Raw genomic sequence first — 22,685 nt, 5'->3', positions numbered from 1 at the left:
CAGTTGGTTAAGCATCTGCCTTCGGCTCAGGTCATGATCTTGGTGTCCTGGGGTCAAGCCCCGCATTGAGGCCCACATTGGGCTCCCCACTCACAGGGAGTTTGTTTGTCCCTCTCTCTCTCCTTCTCCCTCTCTCTCTCCCTCAACTAAATAAATAAAATATTTAGGAAAAAAAATATCTAGAATAGGGACACCTGGGTGGCTCAGTGGTTGAGCATCTGCCTTCAGCTCAGGGTGTGATCCTGGAGTCCCACATCTTCTCTGCCCCTTCTCCCTCTGCCTATGTCTCTGCCCCCCACCCCGCCGTGTGTGTGTCTCATCAACAAATAAGTAAAATATTTTTAAAAAAAGATCTAGAGTATTTTCAGCCCCTCTCTGCCAAGAAGGTTCCTTCATAGGGCCTTATAGAAACATAAGTACAATAGCTTATCGCACCCAAACTTTAACAGTATTTCTTTAATTGCAACATACATTGTTTTTTGTTTTTATTTTGCTTGTCTTATTGTCTGCTCAAATCAAGGTCCAAATAAAAGCCATACTTCTCCCCTCCTTGCAGTTTATATGATGAACAAAGCAGCTTCCCACAGTCTGGGTTCATGTGAATGCATTCTCCTGGTGCTGTTTCACATGTTCCTCTGTTCTCTATTTACACTAATGTGTCTGGTAAGTCCAGAGATTTCATTAGATTCAGGATCAAGTTTCTGACAAGAACATTTTATAAGTGGTGGTGTATTCTTCTATAAGAATGCACATAATGTTTGGTTTTGTCTAATTTGTGTGGAAAGGCAGCAATCACTGATAACCACTGGTCATTAATTTATTAGAGGGTGAATTGTGAGATGCTTCCTTTTTCATATATTAGCTAGGATACTTCTCTGCAGGGAAGATCTCCCTCACCCATTATTTGGTTACTTTGAGATGCAATTTGTATGGAAATTGCCAGATTTTGAAATTTCTATCAAGATAAAAAATTAAATGATGTTGTGGCTTAAATTTTATATTTCCTTGATTACTAATGAAATGTTCATGTCTCATTTTTTCTTCTGTGAAAGAGAAAAACTTTCTTGCCTGTCCTTGTCTTTTGTACATTTCCCCCATTGAATTGCATGTCTTCTTCTTATTGATTTTTAAGAGTTGGTCACATATTTTGGTTACTGATTCTTTGTTGGTTGTAAATATCTCCTCCCAGTTTGCGGTATTCAACTTTGGCTTCTGAGGATATCCCTTACTTTGTTATCAGCTTAGATATACATTTTTTAAAATGTTCATTTGGCCATGTAAAGGGTATAGATATACACCACTAGCAAATTACACGTGGTGACTATGTAATATGAGGTTTGCTGGGGAACTTACAGGCAAAGAATCAGCAGAGTGTGTGGGTCCCCTCCATCCTCTCACTATCCTGTGGGTAGGTGTGCTGAAATAAGGCATAATTAATTTGTAGGGAAATTAGAATATGACAATAGGAGCTTCAAGGAAATTAGCTCTTTCTAAAGGAGGAAGCTCTGGAGCTCAGCCACTGGCAAGGCTGTCCTTCTGCTGAGCTCACATAGATTTGCTGAGACAGCTGCTTGCTAAGCTACAGAAATGGGAGAGGAAATGAGCCTCCAGTGCCATCTGGACTTGTCTCTCCTTATATCTGAGGTGTTTTGTAATGGGATGTTTTTTCAGGTTATCTCGCCTGCCATTTTACCAGAAATGGAAGTCCTCCAAAGAATGTTTTTGAGGTCAACAGAATGCTTGCAATTAGACTGTATATAGAATGATACAAGCCAAGTTACACATTGCTGCCAGATTAAGCTTCCTAAAAATTTCACCTTGTTCATGCTAGTCTCTGGCTTATGAGCTTTCGGTAGTACCCCAATGTCTACATATTAATATCCATGTGTTTTGGCTGCAATTGTCTTCCAATCCAGTTTTCTGACCTCACCTTTCTGCAAATTTCCACTCTACTAAATTGGGCTTGTTATTGTCCTTTAAGAGCACCAAGAAATTCGACTGCCTTCCTTCTTCCCTCCAATTATCCAAGCCAGATGTCTCTGAGACACAAAACAAATTCTCCCTTCTCTGTGAAGTGTCCCCTGACCATTCCTGTTTTTTTGTGAACTATTTGATTATTGAGTAGAAGCAATGACTTTTGAACAGCTAGTGCTCACCAAATACCCATGTGACATTTTCCAGCCACTTTTGCAGTGGATTGGGGCTATGAGACCCCACATTTTCCAGCCACTTTTGCAGTGGGTTGGGGTTATGAGACTAGTTCTGGCCAGAGGACTATGAGAAGTGATATGTGTCAATGGGCCAAGGGCAGTTAGGAAGTGGTCATTTTCCTCTTTGCTTGATGCCACTGCTGTGGCAACCTTATGTTCTAGACAGGGTTGTTACAATAGGGGAGGGAACCATCCTACCCACACTGAACTTTATGTGAAGGAGAAATAAACCCTAGAATTTGAGAGTTGGTTTGTTATTGTACCATTGATTAGCCTATCCTTTTCATGCAGACCTCATTTCTTCAGACAATATAGAAGTGTACTGTTTCTTAACTCTAACATTATTTTTCTTTCTCTTATTATTTTTGCCTGCCAAGCACCACCACTCCATATTCTGAACAATACCCCCTATTCCAGAGGGATGATCCCATGGGAGTGGCTTTTTCTTACAGCTCCCAGTTGACCCACCCAAGGCACCTGATTCAAGCTAAGTCAATGAGTTCCTCCTCATTAATTTTGACTTGGAACCAAAAGAGTCAGCTCAGACTTTCCTAATGATTGGATATAAAGTTTTATATACTGGAGCTCTAGGATATAAAACTGGGAGCTGCCAGCAGCCACATTCTGATGTTTGGAGAATGCAGGTCTGCGAGAAGATTGAGTTGACACAGGCAAGCAGAGACATTTAAGGTGCTGCTTCCAGTTGTTCCTGAGGCCTGTTTGTCAATGCTTACTCACCATGATATACCAAAACTTTCTTGTATTCCAAGAGACAATAAATCCCATCTGAATCAAGTCCCCTTGACTGTCTGTCACCCACAACCTAGTGAATCCAGCTGACATCTATCTACTCTTTCCCTTACAGAAGTATTATCGTGCCTGGGTACCTCAGTTGGTTAAGCATCTGCCTTTGGCTCAGGTTATGCTCCCAGGGTCCTAGAATTGATTCCCATGTCAGGCTCCCTGCTCAGTGGGGAATCTGCTTCTTCCTCTTCCCCTGCCCCTCTTCCTGCTTGTGCTCATGTTTATCTCTCTCTCTCTCTCTCAAATAAATAAATGACATCTTTAAAAAAAAGAAGTATCATCAAACCAGCATAATGGGAATTTGGAGAAATGGTTGCTTCTGAGTTTGCCCCCAAGTGGTAATGTTCTTTTAAGGGTACAGGATGCTCTAATCCACAACCAGGTATAATCTTGTCAGACACTTTCTACCTTTTTGTTTCAAAGAGATACTTGTAGTTTGGCTCCACGGAACCATGGAGAATGGGTGGAAAAAGAAAGGGGTAGGAACCCCAAAGGCACAAACCTAGCCTTGCTGGAGGAAACTGAACAATAGGCTGATTATGTGGTGTTAATGGGCTTAATTGGATTATCTTAAGACAGCAAGGGTTATACAGTTCTCAAGTCTTGCTTCAAGGAAAGAGAGCATTCTCTTTAAAATGTGTTAACTAATTGAAATAGTGTAGCAGATGCTATTGGTGCTCACCAAATATCCTCCCAATCCACCCCTAAGATCACCAGCTGCACCTGAGTCTCTTCTCGAATGCTTTCTCTGGTTACAGAATACGGCTCAGCCTATGTACCAGGCAAGCTGGAAGTACCAGGGAAGGACAACCCCCAGTGTTCTCATCCCTTGGTAGGACAATTCTGAGGTGCATTCTGTTGTCTTAAAGAAACCCCAGTGGGAATGAACAACAGACTACTCATTAGCATACTCTTTCATCTCCTCCCAGAATCCCCCCATTCCCTATCCATACTTCTTTGTTTTTTTTTAAGATTTTATTTATTTATTCATGAGACACACACACAGAGAGAGAGAGAGAGAGAGAGAGAGAGAGAGGCAGAGACATAGGCAGAGGGAGAAGCAGGCTCCATGCAGGGAGCCTGACACGGGACTCCATCCCCGGTCTCAATCCTGGGTCTCCAGGACTACACCCCGGGCTGAAGGCGGCGCTAAACCACTGAGCCACCTGAGCTGCCCCATACTTCTTTGTTAATAAACTACTTATACCCAGATCCTCAGGAACTAAAACATGATGATGATGATGATGATGATGATGATGATGGAGGTATGATTAAATGCAATAAAAGTCACCTTTTTGGAGTATAGTTCTATAAGTTTTGAAAGACATAATTGATCAACATGCTGTACGCCTTAAACTTACACAATGTTATATGTCAATTTAATATATATATATATATTTTTTTAAAGATTCACACATTTATTTCAAAGAGAGAACATGAGCAAGTAGGGGAGGGACAGAGGAAATGAGAGAGAATCTTGAGCAGATTCCGCATTGAGCATAGAGCCCAAGCTGGGGCTCAATCTCATGACGCTGACTGAGATCATGACCTGACTTGAAACCAAGAGTCAGACACTCAACCAACTGAGCCACCCAAGCACCCCATGTCAATTATATTTCAAATAAAATATAATAGATTGTAAAAATTAAAATTAACAATTCTGCAAAAGGCGGGCACTTGGCTGGTTCAATCAGTAGGTCATGCAACTCTTGATCTCAGGGTCATGAGTTTGAGCCCCACAATAGGCATAGAGCTTACTTTAAAAAAAAAAAACTCTAAAAAATAAAGGAGAGACACACTGAGTAAATACCACCACATTTCTATCACTCTCCTCCTTCCCTGAAATTCCCTGGCACCCCTGTATGGTCAACCCTCCCTCTATACCCAGCTCCTGATAATCACTGATCAGTTTTCTGTCTTTCTTCCAGGATATCGTATAAATGGAATCATGCATTATATAGCCTTTTGAGTTTGGCTCCTCTCACTTAGCAAAATGTATTTGAGATTCATTCAAGTTGTTAAGCAGATCAGTAGTCTGTTCCCTTTTATTGCTGAATAGTATTGAATTACATGAATATATCACACCGTGTTTAACCATCTACCAGTTGGAGAACATTTGGGTTGTTTCCAGTCTTTGGAGGTTATACATAATGCTGTTAGGCTTTTGAGTGAATGTAAGTTTTTATTCCACCTGGGTAAATACCTAGGAGTGGGACTGCTGAGTTGTATGGTACATTTTTAAGAAGCTGTTGAATTGTTTTCCAACCAGCAATGCATGACAGTTATAGTTGTTCCATAGCCTCATCAGTACTTAGTATTATCAGTTTTTTAAATTTTAGCCATTCTGATAGGTATGTAAACTTATCTCATTGTGATTTTAATTTTCATTTTGCCATGACTAATTATATTGAGAATTTTTTCAGGTGCTTAATCACCTTTCATATATCTCCTTCGCATAAGTATCTGTTCAAACGTTTAGACCATTTTTAAAGATTTTATTTATTTATTTATTTATTTAAGAGTGAAGGGGGGGAGTGGCTATGGGTGGGATTTCTTCCTATGTCTAGGATCTCCACACTGGTGTGGACCATGCAATCAAAGGAGTAAACACACTAAAAAAATAAAAAATGGAACTACTAAATGAGCCAGCAATTCCACTACTAGGTATATATCCAAAGGAAATGAAAACAGCATATCAAAAAGATATCTGCAATTCCATGTTAATTGCAGCATTATTCACAATAGCGAGAAATAGAAAGAACCTAAGTGACAATGGATGAATGAATAAAGATATGGCATACATATACAATGGAATATTATTCAGCCATAAGAAATAAAGAAGAAAATCCTGCCATTTAGGACAACATGGATAGATTTTTAGGACATTAAGCTTAGTGAAATAAGCCAGACAGAGAAAAACAAATAGTACATGGTATTACTTACATGTAGAATCTAAAACAAACAAGTCAAATTCATAGAAACAGAGAGTGGTTGCCAGGGCCTGAGGGTCTGGGAGGAAATAAGGAGAGGTTGGTAAAAGAATACAAACTTTCAGCTAAGGACACACAGATCTACCTAAATAGTCAAAATGTATTAAATCTATGTGGCTTGCAAAGGGAGGGGAAAATATCATTAAATGGTGATTTCAGAGGATCTTCTAAGAATCTCTCATAATACTCATTATTATAAGACTCAGGAATATCATTAATATTTTCCTTTATACTTCTCATGCTTTTTTCTTTTTTTCTCATGCTTTTTTCTATGCACAAACACAAACTAGGATATGATATAAGTAATATTTTATAATAATTTTTTCATATGTCATGGAAGTCTTTTCAAATCAATAATGATCTATATTAATCCTTTTTAATGATTGCTCAGTGTATTGTGTGTTAAATGTAATTTATTTATTCAATCCCCTACTTGTAAATATTTAGGTTGTGTGTAGCATCTACATATTACATTTCTTTTTTTTAAAGATTTTATTTATTTGAGAGAGAGAGAGAGCATATGAACACATGTGTGTGAGCTGGGGTGGGGAGGAGCATGTGGGGAGGAAAAGGGAGAGAATATCGAGTGGATTCTATGCCAAGCTCAGAGGCTGATGAGGGGCTTGATCTCACCACCCTGAGACCATGACCTGAGCTGAAATCAAGAGTTGGATGCTTAACCAACTGAGCCACCCAGGTGCTTCTAGATTTAGTGAATTGTCCCTTTGTGTCCTTTGGCCATTCTTCTTTTTTTTTTTTTAATTTTTTTATTTATTTATGATAGTCACACAGAGAGAGAGAGAGAGGCAGAGACATAGGCGGAGGGAGAAGCAGGCTCCATGCACCGGGAGCCCGATGTGGGATTCGATCCTGGGTCTCCAGGATCGAGCCCTGGGCCAAAGGCAGGCGCCAAACCGCTGCGCCACCCAGGGATCCCATTCTTCTATTGAATTATTGAAAATCACCCTAAATATAAGTGATGTTAAATATATTTAATTAATTTAAAATGTTTAATAATCATGAGCAACCTTCTTTCCTTTCTTCCTCCTTTTCTTTCTTTATAATTTAATGTAAAAAAAAACACTATGCAGGTCTGAGCATTGAAAGTGGTTGGAGTTCACACAAGGAAGGCAGCCGAGCAGGGTGACAGCCTGGCAGGCCTTAGAAAAAGTACAGGGGATTTAAGCAATAAGTAAATATATTGAGGATAAGGAGAGCCAGAATTCTCACAGAAGGGAATTTCAAATATGGAAAAGAAAAAAAAAAAAAACTCAAATGATCTTTGAGTATTGGATTAGAATTACAGGGATTGATGTGAACTGATGGTTTGGAATACAGGGATGTAGAAACAAGTATATATCTTTATGTACATACAGATGGTCCCCAACTTACAATGGTTCAACTTAATGATTTTTTGACTCTATGATGGTATGAAAGTTATACATATTCAGTCGAAGGTCTATTTTGAATTTTGATCTTTTCCCAGGCTAGGGGTATGTGGTATGATCTTCTCCCACGATGCTAGGCTGTGGCAGTGAGCTGTAGCTCCCAGTCAGCCATGCCGTCATGAGGGTAAACAACTGATACACTTACAAACATTCTGTACCCATACAATCATTCTGTTTTTCATCCTCAGTACAGTATTCAATAAATTATGTAGGATATTGCACACTTTGCTAGGAAATAGGCTTTGTGTTAGATAATTTTGCCCCAACTGTAGGCTAATGTAAGTGTTCTGAGCACATATAAGGGAGACTAGGCTAAAGCTTTGATGTTTGATCAGTTAAATGAATTCAGTTCATTTTTGACTTATGTTATTTTCAACTTACAATGAATTTATTGGGATTTAATACCATTGTGAGTATAGTGTTATTATACATGTATTTTCCTTATGATTTTCTTAATAATATTTTCTTTTCTCTTGCTTACTTTATAGTAAGACTACAGTATGACATACAAAATATGTGTTAGTCAATCATTTATGTTATCACTGAGAATTCTGGCCAACAGTAGGCTATTAGCAGTTACCTTTGAGGAGAGTCAAAAGTTTATACATGGATATTTCCCATTGTACAGAGGAGTTGGTGTCCCTAACCCACATGTTGTTCAAGAGTCAACTGTATATATGAGGGGAAAAAAGTGTGTATGTGCATGTGCGTATACACATTTATATATTCTCTAGCTCTGTCTGCTAAGAGGACCTATGGCAATAAACATACGTAATATCCAGATCTTGGTATCTAAATTCCATTCTCTCTAAAAAGTGGAATGGAATTCCACTTTTGGAATCCTTGTAGAAATGCCTGGTTCTAGGTCTGGAGCATGGAAAATAACAAGATAAATATTCTTGTATTAAAAAGTAAGGAAGTGCTCAGAGACTAATGGGACATATCAAAAGGACACAGGATTTAGCTTGAATGGGGGTTCAAATCTGGGCTAAACATGAGACAATATGGGCATCAAAATAAACAATGATAGGAACAGATTATATCTCTTTGGGTAGAATAGGAATCCATGAGTTCACACTGATATAAATAGACTATGAATAAATACATGGGGAGAAGATAAAAATTTTTCCTTAGAGTGGAAGGCCAACTGATAAGTTTAAAAGGCATGATAGAATTAGAAAATAACCATTTGTTGATCATTACAATTAATTGTTATTAATTAATTATTCAGGCAGGAAGCATCAGTTGATGCTAAAACAGGCAGGTGAAAGTTGGATGAGAACAGGATATTTACACAGCCTCTTAAGTTCCCCACAAAATAGTGATTAATTGTAAGAGGAAAAAGAGTCACTTTATCATTAGATACTACTAACATTGTTTGGGACAAACTGACATCATGTGTTACCTGATAGGAATGCAGTAAGAAAAGCACATCTCCTACTTCTGTGATATACCCGCCAAAAATATGCAACCTTAAACATGAAAGAAGAGACATCAGACAAAACCAGTTCTGCACAATAACTGAGGAACTATTCCAGATTGAAGGAAACCAAAGACATGTAGCTATATATGTATACCCTAGATTGGATCCTTTTGCTTTAAAGGACATTGTGTATTGAGATAGTTGGTGAAACTTGATTACATTTCTGGATGGACAGTATATGGGAATTCTCTGTACTATTCTTGTAATTTTTCCATAAGTTTAAAATTATTTCAAAAGAAAAAGAAAAAAAAAGTTATAAACAGAGGAAAGAAAGAAGAGTGCTGAATTTATAGTCAGATGTGAGAACAGGACAGAATCCTCAAAAAAACTCTTCTTAGTGGTGAATGAGAAAAAAAAAAACCCATAAAGGAAAGGAGAAAAGATTTATATGACTATAAAATATGATTTTTTTCAGTTTGTTAGTGAAAATACTTCAGTGCATAACATTTGTATTAACAAAAATATAGCAGAGGCACCTGAGTGGCTCAGTCAGTCAAGCATCTACCTTTGGCTCAGGATCATGATGTCAGGGTCCTGGGATAGAGCCCCTTGTGGGGCTCCCTGCTCAGCAAGGAGTCCACTTTTTCTTCTCCCTCTGCCCACCCACCACCTGCTCAAGCTCTCTCTCTCATATACATTTTTAAAAAATATTTGTAAAAAAACAATATATAATAGAAATAAATCAATCAGGAAAGGTGACAGACCCGTCAGGTTGATGTGATCATTGTCATTACCTCACAAACAACTGCATAGTGAAAAGCAAGAGTTTATTTATTTTTAAATTTATTTATTTACTTGAGAGAAAGAGCACATGAGAAGCATACTCTCCACTGAGCAGGGATCCTGATGTGGGGCTCAATCCCAGGACCTTGGGACCATGACCTGAGCCAAAAGCAGATGCTTATCTCCTGAGCCACCCAGTCGCCCTGAAAAGCAAGAGTTTAAAGTGAAGAAACTGCATGTGTAGTTCAAAATCCAATAAAAATTATAGTACTGAAAAAAAATATATATAGTACTGTGGGCCTGGAGCCAAGAGGACATTCTGAGGATGGGCTTTAGACCTAAATTTAACCATCTGGAACGCTGTCTCTCTCTCTCTTTTTTTTTTTTAAGAGTCATACTCAACCTTTTCAAATAACAGAGATACCTTTTAATAGGAAGTCTGTATTTCATCATAAAGATGGAAGAAGTACACCATGCCCTTGGCTGAGTACTCACCCGAGAAGCAGGTTCTATTTTGACATTGCATCACATGTTGTAGAAACATTGCTTATGGCAAATTTATTTTATGTGGTCATGTGCAAGCAAATCAATCAAGGAGCTTACAGACTGGCAACTTATGTCCTAACTTATGCTCATACTTCTGTTAAAATGAATATGTGCAGTCTCTCATAGGATCTTGACAGCAGCTCTTGGTCAGAGGTAAACCATCACCACTAGTCCAATTTTACAAATAAGGAAACCACATGTAAGCAAAATGAAGTGCCTTTCCCAAAGTTGATACCTAACAAGGGGCAGAGCTTGGGCTCAACATAGATACCTTGTCTTGAAATTTGCTGGAATTTCCATGACATCAGTCTCACCCGAAGAAACACAAATCAACACTAAGGTGTAAGTCCGTGATCTCAAATCATTTGTTCATATTTTATCACCTATAACTAAAAAAGCTCATGTCTTCAGTAATAGCTCCTATAAAGAACTCATTTATAATTCATTTCTAAACTCTATTATTGAAAGTATCAACAAGTGTTTAAAGCATTTGTTAGTGATTATGTTATAGAAGCTGAAGCATAAAGCTATTTCTGTAACCTCCACATAGACACTCCTCCATATTTCTTCACTGGCTGTGGTACTGTTCAAATTGACATTCAAGATGCAGACAAAATTTGTCGAATCAGATCAGGTTATTGGTTGTAGTCCAGAACCTGTGACAGCACGTCTGATTATCTCCAGTCAGCCAAAAATCAAGACCAGTGCTCAGAAAATAAGTTCCAGACATTTTCTAAACAAATAATGCTTTAAAAAAAAAAAAAAAAAAACATTTTCTAGAATGCTTAACTGGTAGTGGCATCAAACTTGAAAGACCATTCAGTGGATTTGCATCATGGCTTAAGAAAAGAATCATCTAGCCAAGTCTGCCTATAATGATTTTCACATGCTTTAAATAGGTATAAGCAGATATAATGGAAGTGTCAGATGAGACTATTTCCCTAGTTAGTCTTTAAAAGTCAATAAGCAGAAGCAACTGGGTGGCTTGGTTGGTTGGGTGTCTGACTCTTGATTTCTGCTCCGGTCATGATTTCAGGAAGATGAGATAGAGTCCCAAGGAAGGTTTTGCACTGGGTGTGGAACCTGCTTATGATTCTCTCCCTGCCCCTCCCCTGGTGCCCACTCACCCCCAACTCTTGCTCTCTGTCTCTCTCTCAAAAAAGCCAATACATATTCCAGCAAAATTCATATACTTGCTCATCTTTTTTTAAAAAAAGATTTTATTTACTTATTCATGAGAGACACAGAAAGAGGCACAGAGACACAGGCAGAGGGAGAAGCAGGCTTCATGCAGGGAGCCCAATGTGGGACTCAATTCCGGAATTCCAGGATCATGCCCTGAGCCAAAGGTAGCCGCTCAACCGCTGAGCCACCTGGGCGTCCCCACTCTTGTTTTTGTTTGTTTGTTTGTTTGTTGTTTTTTAAAGGTGGTGAAGTAAGGAAGTGAATTAGAGACTATTATTTATTTAAAAACCATTCATTCTACAAATATTTATCCACTATGTACCTGGCACACAATCTAAGTGAATGTATCATTTTCTTATGCTAATAATGGAAATTAAGTAAGTTTTGGCTAACATACCAGTGGCAATACCAAGCATACCTGAGCATACTTGAAACCCCAAATACTGGTTGTTTTAGAACATTTTTTTTAGATCAACTAAGGCACTTTCAGAAATATTCATGCCACGGACGCCTGGGTGGCTCAGCGGTTGAGCATCTGCCTTTGGCTCAGGGCGTGATCCTGGAGTCCGGGATCTAGTCCCACATCAGGCTTCTTGTGGGGAGCCTGCTTCTCCCTCTGCCTGTCTCTCTCTCTCTCTCTCTCTCTCTCTGTCATGAATAAATAAATAAAATCTTAAGAAAAAAGAAATATTCATGCCAAATGCAATAGATAAAATTCTCTTAAGTAATTTTATCAGAATTAAATTAAACAGTGTCATTAATGTTTAGAGATGTTGTAAAGAGTGAGATGATTATGCCTGGAAAAAAAATGGGGGAACTAGATGGAAAAGCGGTGGTTGAGAGTAGAGGATGGAGGAAATGGACGCTGGAGTGGAAGAAGCAAAAAGACCTAAAGGAATAGAAAGCTAACTGTAAACCTGGTCACATCACTTGTTCACTCAAAAACCTTCAAATGCTAAGACCACCACCGATGGTCTTCTACCAAATAGCTGTTACTCTTCCCTTCCCTCCTTGCAAATAGAAGTTACTATCACAAAGGGTGAAAATGCCAGATACTACACAGTTTCCCAACATTTAGTCCAGCTATGTGATTCCCTGTGACTGGGTTCTGGCTAATGAGAACTGGGGAATTCCAATAGAAGATTCTGGAAAAGACTTTCTTCTCTGTTTGCACAGACTCTACCTACCTTTTCCAGGCCATTGAATATAACTGTGTAAGGATGTGATGCTTGGAATTGCTGCAGTTTTATGGGGGCTAGAAGAGGAGATATCATGGGACCATAAGAAGGGGTGTCACATACATTGAGAATGGCAGAGTGAAAAGATGAACCAACCCAAGAACCACACTTCTCATTATGTGAAATATTAAAAAGTTTTCCCTGTTTAAGTACTTCCCTTTTATTTATTTTTATTTTTAAAATATTTATTTATGTATTTATTCATGAGAAACATAGAGAGAGGCAGAGACATAGGCAAAGGAAGAAGCAGGCTCCTGCAGGGAGCCTGATGTGGGACTCGATCTGAGGACCCCGGAATCACTACCTGAGCCCAAGGTAGATGCTCAACCACTGAGCCACCCAGGTGTCCTTGTTTAAGTCCCTTTTAGTCAAGTTTTTTGTTGCTACCTGTAGCTGAAAACATTCTAATGAATATACTTTATTATTGCCTTAGATAAAGCTGAAATTATTTCCTATAACTTATAAAGGTTTTAAAATCTGAATAATCTGGCACCTTTACCTTTCTAAGCTAGTCTCTCACTTTTGTATTCTTCCTTTTTTTTTTTTTTTTTTAAGTTTATTTACCATCTTTAGTAATCTCAATACCCAACATGGGGCTTGAACTCATGATCCTGGAGATCAAGAGTCACATGTTCTTCTGACTGAGCCAGCCAGGCACTCCTCTTCACTTTTTTTTTTTTTTTTAATTCTAGTCAAACGTCCTCTCTCTTCTTCTCAAGCTAGTTTCTAGTGGAACCTTCTCCACTCCTACCATTCCTGCTTTACTGCTTACCTATTAGGACTTGGTGAAATGTCACATCCTCCTAGAAGCCTCTACTTACTGACCACCCAGAGTATGCAGTTGCCACATTTATGATGTCCCTAGATATCTGAACTTCCATAGTTAGAGCACATATTCCACTTTATCATAACTGCTTAAAAAATTGGCTCATGCAAGTCAGGTTTGTGTCTCTCTTGTTTATTAGTGAATCTTAAGAATCTATATGGCACCTAGCAATCATATCTGTGGAACACATGAATGGGGTGCAGGATATTAGAAGCAAAATAATTTTAAATATAAATTAGAAAAGGCAAACATCTGATTAGAAAAATGCACAAAGACATGATGAGCAAATGGCTATAAATAGATGAAAAGATGGTCAGCTGCTGTAACAATCAAGAAACACAAAATAAAAGAATAATATTTCAGGGTGCCTGGCTGGCGCTTGGTAGAGCATGAGACTCTTGATCTTGGGTTCATGAGTTCAAGCCTCATGTTGGGCGTAGAACTTATTTAAAAATAAATAAATAGGGATCCCTGGGTGGCGCAGCGGTTTGGCGCCTGCCTTTGGCCCAGGGCGCGATCCTGGAGACCCGGGATTGAGTCCCACATCGGGCTCCCGGTGCATGGAGCCTGCTTCTCCCTCTGCCTGTGTCTCTGCCTCTCTCTCTCTCTCTGTGACTATCATAAATAAATAAAAACTTAAAAAATAAAAAATAAATAAATAATGATGTGCCTGGGTGGTTCAATCCGTTGAGCATCAGACTCTTGATTTCAGCTTAGGTCATGACTCAGGGTAGTGAGATTGAGCCCTACGTTGGGCTCTGTGCTGAGCGTGAAACCTGCTTAGCGTTCTGTCTCCCTCTGCTTCTCCCCCACTCACATGTGCTCTCTCTCTTGCTTAGATAAATAAGTAAACAAACAAATGTACAAAAAAAGTAATATTTTTCACCTGTAGATTGGCAAAATGGACAAAGGTTTCTCCCATTTTGGAAAGGCTGCAGTGAAATAGGTACTCTCATATACATTGTAGGAGCAAGTGTAAATTGTATAAGCTTTCTAACCATAAATATCAACACTTAAACTCACCTACCATCTAACCTAGTACTTTATTGAGAATGTATTATAAGAAAATAATCGGGCAATGTACAAAGATGTTTGTACATGGATGTTCACCACAGCATTGCTTAACACTAAAAAAACTGTAAGCAGCTTAAATGGACTCCCATACAGAACTTGGGCACGCACACTGGAATTCTACAAAGCTTTAAAAAAGATGAGATGGCAGCCTCCGTGGCCCAGCGGTTTAGCGCCGCCTTCAGTCCAGGGCATGATCCTGGAATCCTGGAGACCTCGGATCGAGTCCCACACCAGGTTCCTTTCATTGAGCCTGCTTCTCCCTCTGCCTGTGTCTCTGCCTCTCTCTCTGTGTGTCTCTCATGAATAAATAAATAAAATCTTTAAAAAATAAAATAAATAAAATAAATAAAAATGGAAAAACTGAGCTGTCTCAATATGGATAAATGTTCATAAGACATGTTCAATTCAAAAAGCAAGTATAGAGTATTATTAAATAACAATGCCATTTAAAATACATGTTAAATACCAAATTTAAAACCATTAAACCAATTGATAAATCGGTTGAAACAAATCATCCAAAGAACACCTTGGACCAAGATGAACATATCCAGCCACTAGTTTTGAACCTTTTCAATCAGAGAATGTTCACTTTACATTCACAACAATCAATCATACTAAAAAAAGGCACAAGTTGTAAAGTGAGCCACTTAGGGTAAAATGATGGCAATGGTTAGGATTACTGGGACCTGAAATTTACACACACACACACAAAGATCTGGTTTGCAACTTTATAGTCACCAATGTTTATCTCACCGAATTAGTCTTATTTTTTGCCTCTTAAAAATTTATGGATTTATTATACTTTAGCTGATTTGATAAGATTCTTCTCATATGAAGAGAAATAAACTAATAAAAATGAAGAAATGCTTGTTTTTCTTTTTCCTGTTGGATAGTCCCAAAAAGAAGGGAGAAATTTAAGATGTTAACTGAAAAATAAAATGTAGGGAAAAAAAAGAGGAATCTGGGTGCAAACCACATCTTCCATCAAGCTTCCAGGTAAGAGCCCCATTTTCACTGTCATCTGTGAGGTGCCAGCTGGTGTCAAGCCTTGGGTCTTTGGGGGATTCCCCAGTGTATGGTTGCTTCTCAGTTTTTTCCCATCAGACTTAGGATTGAGCTTCTCGGTATTTATCTATAGGCTTTGAGGCTACCCAAACTGGCTGCTGTTTTCTTTCATTCTCTTTATCCTTATTAGTTTATGCCTTAAAATAATGACGATGACAACAACAAATACTTTTCATGTTTCTATGAGAGATTTTGGAACACAGTGGATAGAAATGTGTAGGGGCGCCTGGGTGGCTCAGTAGATTAAGCATTGGATTTGGGATTTCAGCTCAAGTCAAGATCTCAGGTTCCTGGGATGGAGCCCTATGGCAGACTCTGCAGTCAGCACGGAGTCCTGGAGAGTCTCTCCCTCTGCCCCTCCTCACACACACACACACACACACACACATACACAAACACACGTACTCTAATCTAAAATAAATAAATCTTAAAAAAGAAAAAGAAAAGAAATGCGTATGTGTAGCTTGCCATCTTAAAACAATAAAATGTGACAATCCATGTAAAATTTGGATCACGGTCCCCTGGTCAATGCTTTCAACTGCTAGTATTTTTATTAGTGGGCTTGTTCTCTTATATCTGACTACTTGGTCTATTTTCTGGCAAGTCTTTCTCCTTGTCCTGTCTCAGCATAAATATTTCCAAAGATTCTACTCTCTGAAGCTAAAACTCACTTATGATTTCAATTCGGATGGTGCCCAAATATATACATTATCTCCTATTTCTTCTGGCTGATCATTTTCCAACCATTAGCGTAATTCTGACACTAACAAATCTCATATGCCTGATACTGAGCTCTGTATCTATCCATACAACCAGGTCTTCTCCTTTGAATATCTCTTTTTCTTTTTTTCTTTCTTTTTGGAATTGGCATCACCAAATCCTTGAAGTCTTAAAACCTGGCTGTTAGTTCAAATGCCTTATATTCCTTTACCCTCTACATTCAATCATTTGTCAAATTATGTAGCTTCCCCTTTGGGAATGGCTTTCATTTCCACATCCTTTTTACTGCTTGTCTAGTGGAAAAAAAATATACGTTATTCAAATCTACTTCATTAGCCATTAAGATCTCTTTCTAAAGGGCAATTCTTAATGATGACCTAATGAAGTCCTCAGCCTTACCTTCTAACCCTCACTTACGGTCTCTCCACATTCCAGACAAGTTAGACTACAGTAGACATTAAAAAATGTTAAATTTAGCATTTGACCTTTGATTGTTTATAAGTGACTTTCCAAAAGGCTGGAGGCATTGCTAATTATTATTTTCCTGAAGCACAACTTCAAGTTACATATGCTATAAAGTTGGTGACAGGAAAAGTCACTTAATTATAAGAGTGCCTTGCCATCTGCCCCACAGCCACACCTCACTCTGGCCTTATTGATTTCTATTTATCCTCATTGTAGTCAGCAAATTTTATTAAAGTTCTGAGGGACTATCTATATTTTTCCACTTTACTGTTTCCCAGAAGGAAGAGTCTTATGCTAGGAATGGCATTTGTGATTTTTGTTTTATAGATAGAGCTCTTGCATCAGGGGTTACTCTCCTTGCTTATCCTTGAGAATGCCCAGGGCTTTCTGGTTTCCAGAGCCTTGTTTTCTTGTTCCCTATGCCAGTGATTTCATTATATGTTGCTACATAAGTAACCTCCCTCAAACCCGGTGGCTTAAAAGGATAATCATTAATTTGCTCAGAAGAGTGTTTACAGTTTGGTCAGGATTCTGACATAACAGCTTGTCTCTGTTTCATGTGGTGTCAGCTGGGGTGGCTCAGGAGGGAGGACCTACCTCCAAGATGGCTCACTAATAAGGCTGGCTGCTGGTGCTGGCTGTTGCAGGGAGCTCAGATGAAGCTGTGGGTGGTGGGGTTTGGGGAGATGGCTAGGGCTTGACTTTCTCCCATGTAGGCCTCTCCAGGTAGCTGCTTGGGATTTCTCATTACATGAAAGACAGGTTCCAAGAGGAAGGAGGCAGAAACTGCCAGAATTTTCTAGTGCCTGGGCTCAGAGCTCCCAGAATGTCATTTCCTCCACACTCTATTCATCAAAGCAGAAACAGGCCCAGCTCAGATTCAAGGGGAGGGCACATAAGCTATAACTCTTGATGGCAAGAGGGGCATGCACATACAAAAAGGTGAAATTATGGGGAGGGGGGGCTGTGTTTGAAGACTAGCTATGCCATTTACCTAGTAGCCACAGCAATACATGTCCCCCACCCCAATGTGAAAAATACATTTATCTCCTCTCCAAAGTTATGAAAATATCCATCCTATTGTGAACATCAGTTCACAGTCTAGGACAGGGGTGAGCTAACCACAGCCTGAGGTCCAAACCCGACTTGTGGACTACTTTTGTACAGCCCCTGTGATAAGAATGGTTTTATATTTTTAAAGGGTTATAAAAAAACAAAACCAAGAAAATGTGAGAACAATTATAAACATGACCTGCAAAGCCTCAAATATTTACTATCTGGTCCCATACAGAAAAGGTTTGCCAACCTCTGGTCTAAACCATGAGCTTCTAAACGGGGTCTAAGGGCAGATGTGGCTCCTTGAGTGTCATTCCTTTACTATGGCTCCTCAGACATGGATCCTCTTGATCTGAAGACCAGTGAACTAAAGAGACAAAGTATATGTTTCTCTCACACACCCAACATCTGATGGTAAGGTAGGGACAGAAAACCAATAATAGACACCCCCATTCAAAAAGGGAATGAAACAAGATGGACATGGAAAGTGGCCCATAGCAATTCTGAAATCAGACTGGGCAAATGATGTCAGTTCCTTTTTTTTTTTTTTTTTTTTAAGATTTATGTATTTATTTATTTTATATATAGAGAGAAAGAGAGTGAGCAGGGAGAGGAGCAGAGGGGGAGAGGGACAAGCAGACTCCACTCTCAGCACAGAGCCTGATGCAGGGCTTGATCTCATGACCCTGAGATCATTACCTGAGCTAAAACCAAGAGTTGGATGCTTACTCACCTGAGCTACCCAGTTCCTTAATTTGGCCCACTCCTTCTCTTTGGAAATGATTTTCAGGGGCTTTTTGCTCCATCTCAGTCATCTCCCCTTTTGGAAACAGCCCATAATTGCAGATGAGTAGCTTCCTCAACCTGCTTTCTGCCTGTGAAATTGAAGCTCCAGAGGCCTCTTTTCATCACACACAGCCTCTTTGGCTGTGCAAACTAGTCAAAATCCCTTAAAAGCCATAGGTTTCTTATACTTCAGGTTTTAATCAACTCCTTTTGGGAGAAGCCATACTCCCATTTCTTTCCATGGGAGGCCCTTCTCTGCATTGAGTCAGTGTGAGGTTTTGTGGGCGATACCATCCAGATTCTTAGAAGCTCTGCTATCTAGCTGAGAGGATCTATGAGGTACCACCTTAAATCTTTCTGAGTTATCAGTTTATTGCTGCATACCAAGTTATCCAAACAGAATGGCTTAAGATAGCAATCTGTCATTATTTCACAGTTTCTGTTGGTGAGAAATCCAAGGTTCTGCTTAGTGGGGTCCCTTTGCCTCAAGGTCTCTCTCAAAGGCTGGAACCAAGGTGTCAGCTCAGGCTACCATAACAAAATAACCTAGTTTTGGATAGTTCTTGGGAAGTCCAAGATCAAATTGCCAGCCATTTTTGTTCTTGGCGAGGGACTTCTTCCTGGCTTGTAGATGGCTACCTTTGCAGTGTATCCTCATATGGTAGAAAGCAGAAACCCTGATGCCTCTGTATCTCTTAGAAGGGCACGAATCCCAACCTAGGGGTTCTACCCTCATGACCTCATCTAAACCTAATTACCTCCCAAAGGCTCTAACACCATCACACTAGAGATAAGGGCTTCATACTATGAATACAAACATTCAATCCATAAGAGGTCTCCTTTAAGACTGCGCTTAGGGAAGATCCACTTCCAAGTTTGCTCACATGGTTGTTGGCAGGATTCAGTCCCTTGTGAGTTGTTGGACTGAAAGTACCATTTCCTTGCTGGCACTTGGATGGAAGCCTCCACTGCTCCTTGTCACATGGACCTCTCTGTAGGGCCACCGGTATCATAGTAGCTGGCTTCCACCAAAGGCAGTAAGTGACAGAGCAAAGAGAGGGTGTGTAAAAAGAGAGCCATGGTGTCCCTGTAATCTAATCTTGAAAGTGATATCCATCACTTTTGCCATACTCTATGTATTACACAAGGGCTTGAATACCAGGAAGTGGGCATCTTTGGGGGCCATGGTAGAGGTTGTCTACCACAGGCTCTTCCAGCTATACTTTTGTCTTGAACTTCACCTAAGGCCATATTTTCCCTGATAGCACCCTGGATCTGACCTTGTCCCTAAAGCCATTTCTATTTTTGAGAGTTTTGTCCTCTGGAGAAGCTAGGAATAACAGTTTTATTTCATACCCAGCAAGTCCTGGCTTCTTTATGCTTCCTCTAAATTCAGATTGAAAATAGAACAATTCCCTTTTGGGGGGGCTCATCTCACTTCTCTTGTACTATATCATAAGCATCTGAAAGAAATTCTTCAACCTTTTTAACACCTATCCAGATATGTCCTTAGCCAGATCCACATGTTCATTCGGTATCTTTTCTATCTTTCATGTAAACGGCAAGCTAGTTTAGCTAACTGTTTTTCCAACAGATAAATGGAGTCCCCCTCTCTCCAGCCTGTAATAACAATACTCACTGCCCCCTTAGTCATGCTCTTCACTAGTAGACTCCTCAAAGTTTTCCCAGCTTCCATCTTATACCTGGTCCAAAGCCACTGCCACATGTTCTAGGTTTCTATACACTGGGACCTCACCTCTAGGTATGCATTACGTTTCAGTTCTCTATTGCTATATAAGAAAACGGCCTAAAACTTAGTGTTTTAAAACAATAGCATTCACTTTTTTGCTAACAATTTTGCAGTTTGGGCATGACTCTGAGAGTAGCTCATGTCTCTTCCGTGTGGCGTCAGCTGGGGCAGCTCCACTAGGGCTGGAGTATCCACTTCCAACAGAACTCACTCAGAAGGCTGGCAATTGGTACCAGCTGTCTGCCGAGAGCTCAGCTGGAGCTGTGAGTCTGGGACCTAATTCTCTTCCACGTGGACCTCTCCACGTGGCTGCATGGGCTTCCACAGATGATTAGAGGGAAGTGATTGCATCTCACAACTATTTAGGAGGTAAAAATCAAGAGGACGTTGCACAACGATGTGAGTTACTTCATGGTACTGAACTGTGCACTGCAGAACGGTAAATACAGTGCTTTGGGTTTTTTTTTTAAGCCACAAAACCTAATAAATAAAATCAGAGGAGGATGTTGATGGCCTAGAGATGGGTGGGGCTGGAGAGACAGATGTCAAAGAGGACAAAACCCCCCAAAATAGCCTCTGGCCCTGAGACCTTTCTGGGTTGAGTAAAGGATGAAGCATTAACAGGTAGTCATAACAGATAGTCACAACGCATAGTAGATACTTTAGCTTTGTGCTGCAGGGCTAACACAGGTACCAAAGCCATGCCATGCAAACTACCTTAGAATAGAGCTTTAATGTCTGCAATTCCCAGAGACAAACACTGAGAATGTCATTATAGGTTTGGGTTTTTTGTTGTTTTTAAAGACGTTATTTATTTATTCATGAGAGACACACAGAGAGAGGCAGAGACATAGGCAGAGGGAGAAGCAGGCTCCCTGGGGGGAGCCCGGATGTGGGACTCAATCCCTAGACCCCAGGATTACTCATGACCTGAGCCAAAGGCAGATGCTTAACCACTGAGCCACCCAGGTGCCCCTAGGTTTGAGTTTTCTTAAAGCAAGCCTCCAAACGAATACTGCCAGAGAAACAGAGATAAGTAATAAAACTACAGGTGCATACAATATTCCCCCTTTCAAGCATGTGACCTTTTAGGCTAGAAGCAGTATGGTCAAGTGGTGGGCAGGGAGAAAGCAGATGTTTCATGGTCATTAACCCTATTTTTCTAGGATGTAAAAATCCCTTTGTTGCTTTATAAGGAGTAGTCTGGAAACTAGTGCTACTGAGATCTTACTTTTGAAACTTTCTTTCTTTAAAGTAGCAAACAGGTCATAAAGATCATTTATATCCTGAATGATTTCTTTTACTGAGGTTTTATAAACAGCTAAAGTCTATTTACAGATTTCCAGTGGGTTTGTTGGTAATGTATAGCCTTGTTTTCTTCAAAGTAAGCCTACACCATTTTTCATGGAAAGGACAGAAAACGGAGTCCCTCTTTTCATGGTGTATTTACCCTCCTCCTTATATACTTTTCTGAAAACACCTTGAATTTCATGCTCATCACTGATACATATCCTAGTCCTCCCTGCTGTATTGTTAACTGTCTGGTATGTTAGGTGACTGAGTGGTGCAATTTTCTTTTCTTTTTTTTTTTTTTTAAGATTTTTTTATTTGTTTATGAGAGACTCGGAGAGAGAGGCAGAGACATAGAAGGAGAAGCAGGCAGGGGAGCTGATGCGGGACTTGATCCCAGGACCCCAGGATCATGACCTGAGCCAAAAACAGATGCTCAACCACTGAGCCATCCAAATACCTGCAATTTTATTTATTTTTGAAATCTCATCAGTTGTCTCATTCTGAGCAAGCTCTCTATCTAGGTGGGTCTCCCCTGCAAAATAATGCCTAAAGACTACTACCATGAATCTGCCTAGTGTCCTTGTGGTGGCTCCCTATGCTGAGACACTTCCACTTATTCAGTCCCTCCTGCAGGGGCTTTGTAAAGATGTGATGTCATTCAAGGCTGAAAATCAATCTCTGATAAGACTGTGTTCATTTATTCAAAAATATTCACCGAGAGCCTACTATGTGTTAGGCACTGTCTAGATATTGGGGACACAACGATCAAATCAGACAAAGATCTTCTTCTAGCCCTTATTTTTTTTTTTTTATGCCAGATGTCTTTGACTTTTAACAATGGACAAAGTGCTGGCAAAAGAATCAGGTTCTACATTTGGAATTAGGCCACATTTCCCTGGACGGAGGTAGCAGCAGCATCCTGGAATCATACAGCACCTTCCACCGACTTGTAAGTGGAGTCTGACTGGAATCATCAATGACTAGATCAACTGTCACTTTTCTTGGGCCTTTGCCAGGCTCCAG

The sequence above is a fragment of the Canis lupus genome, chromosome 16, assembly GCF_011100685.1.
Source record: "Canis lupus familiaris isolate Mischka breed German Shepherd chromosome 16, alternate assembly UU_Cfam_GSD_1.0, whole genome shotgun sequence".
NCBI lineage: Eukaryota > Metazoa > Chordata > Mammalia > Carnivora > Canidae > Canis > Canis lupus.
The sequence above is the reverse complement of the archived record's forward strand: the minus strand, read 5'-3'. Positions refer to the sequence as shown.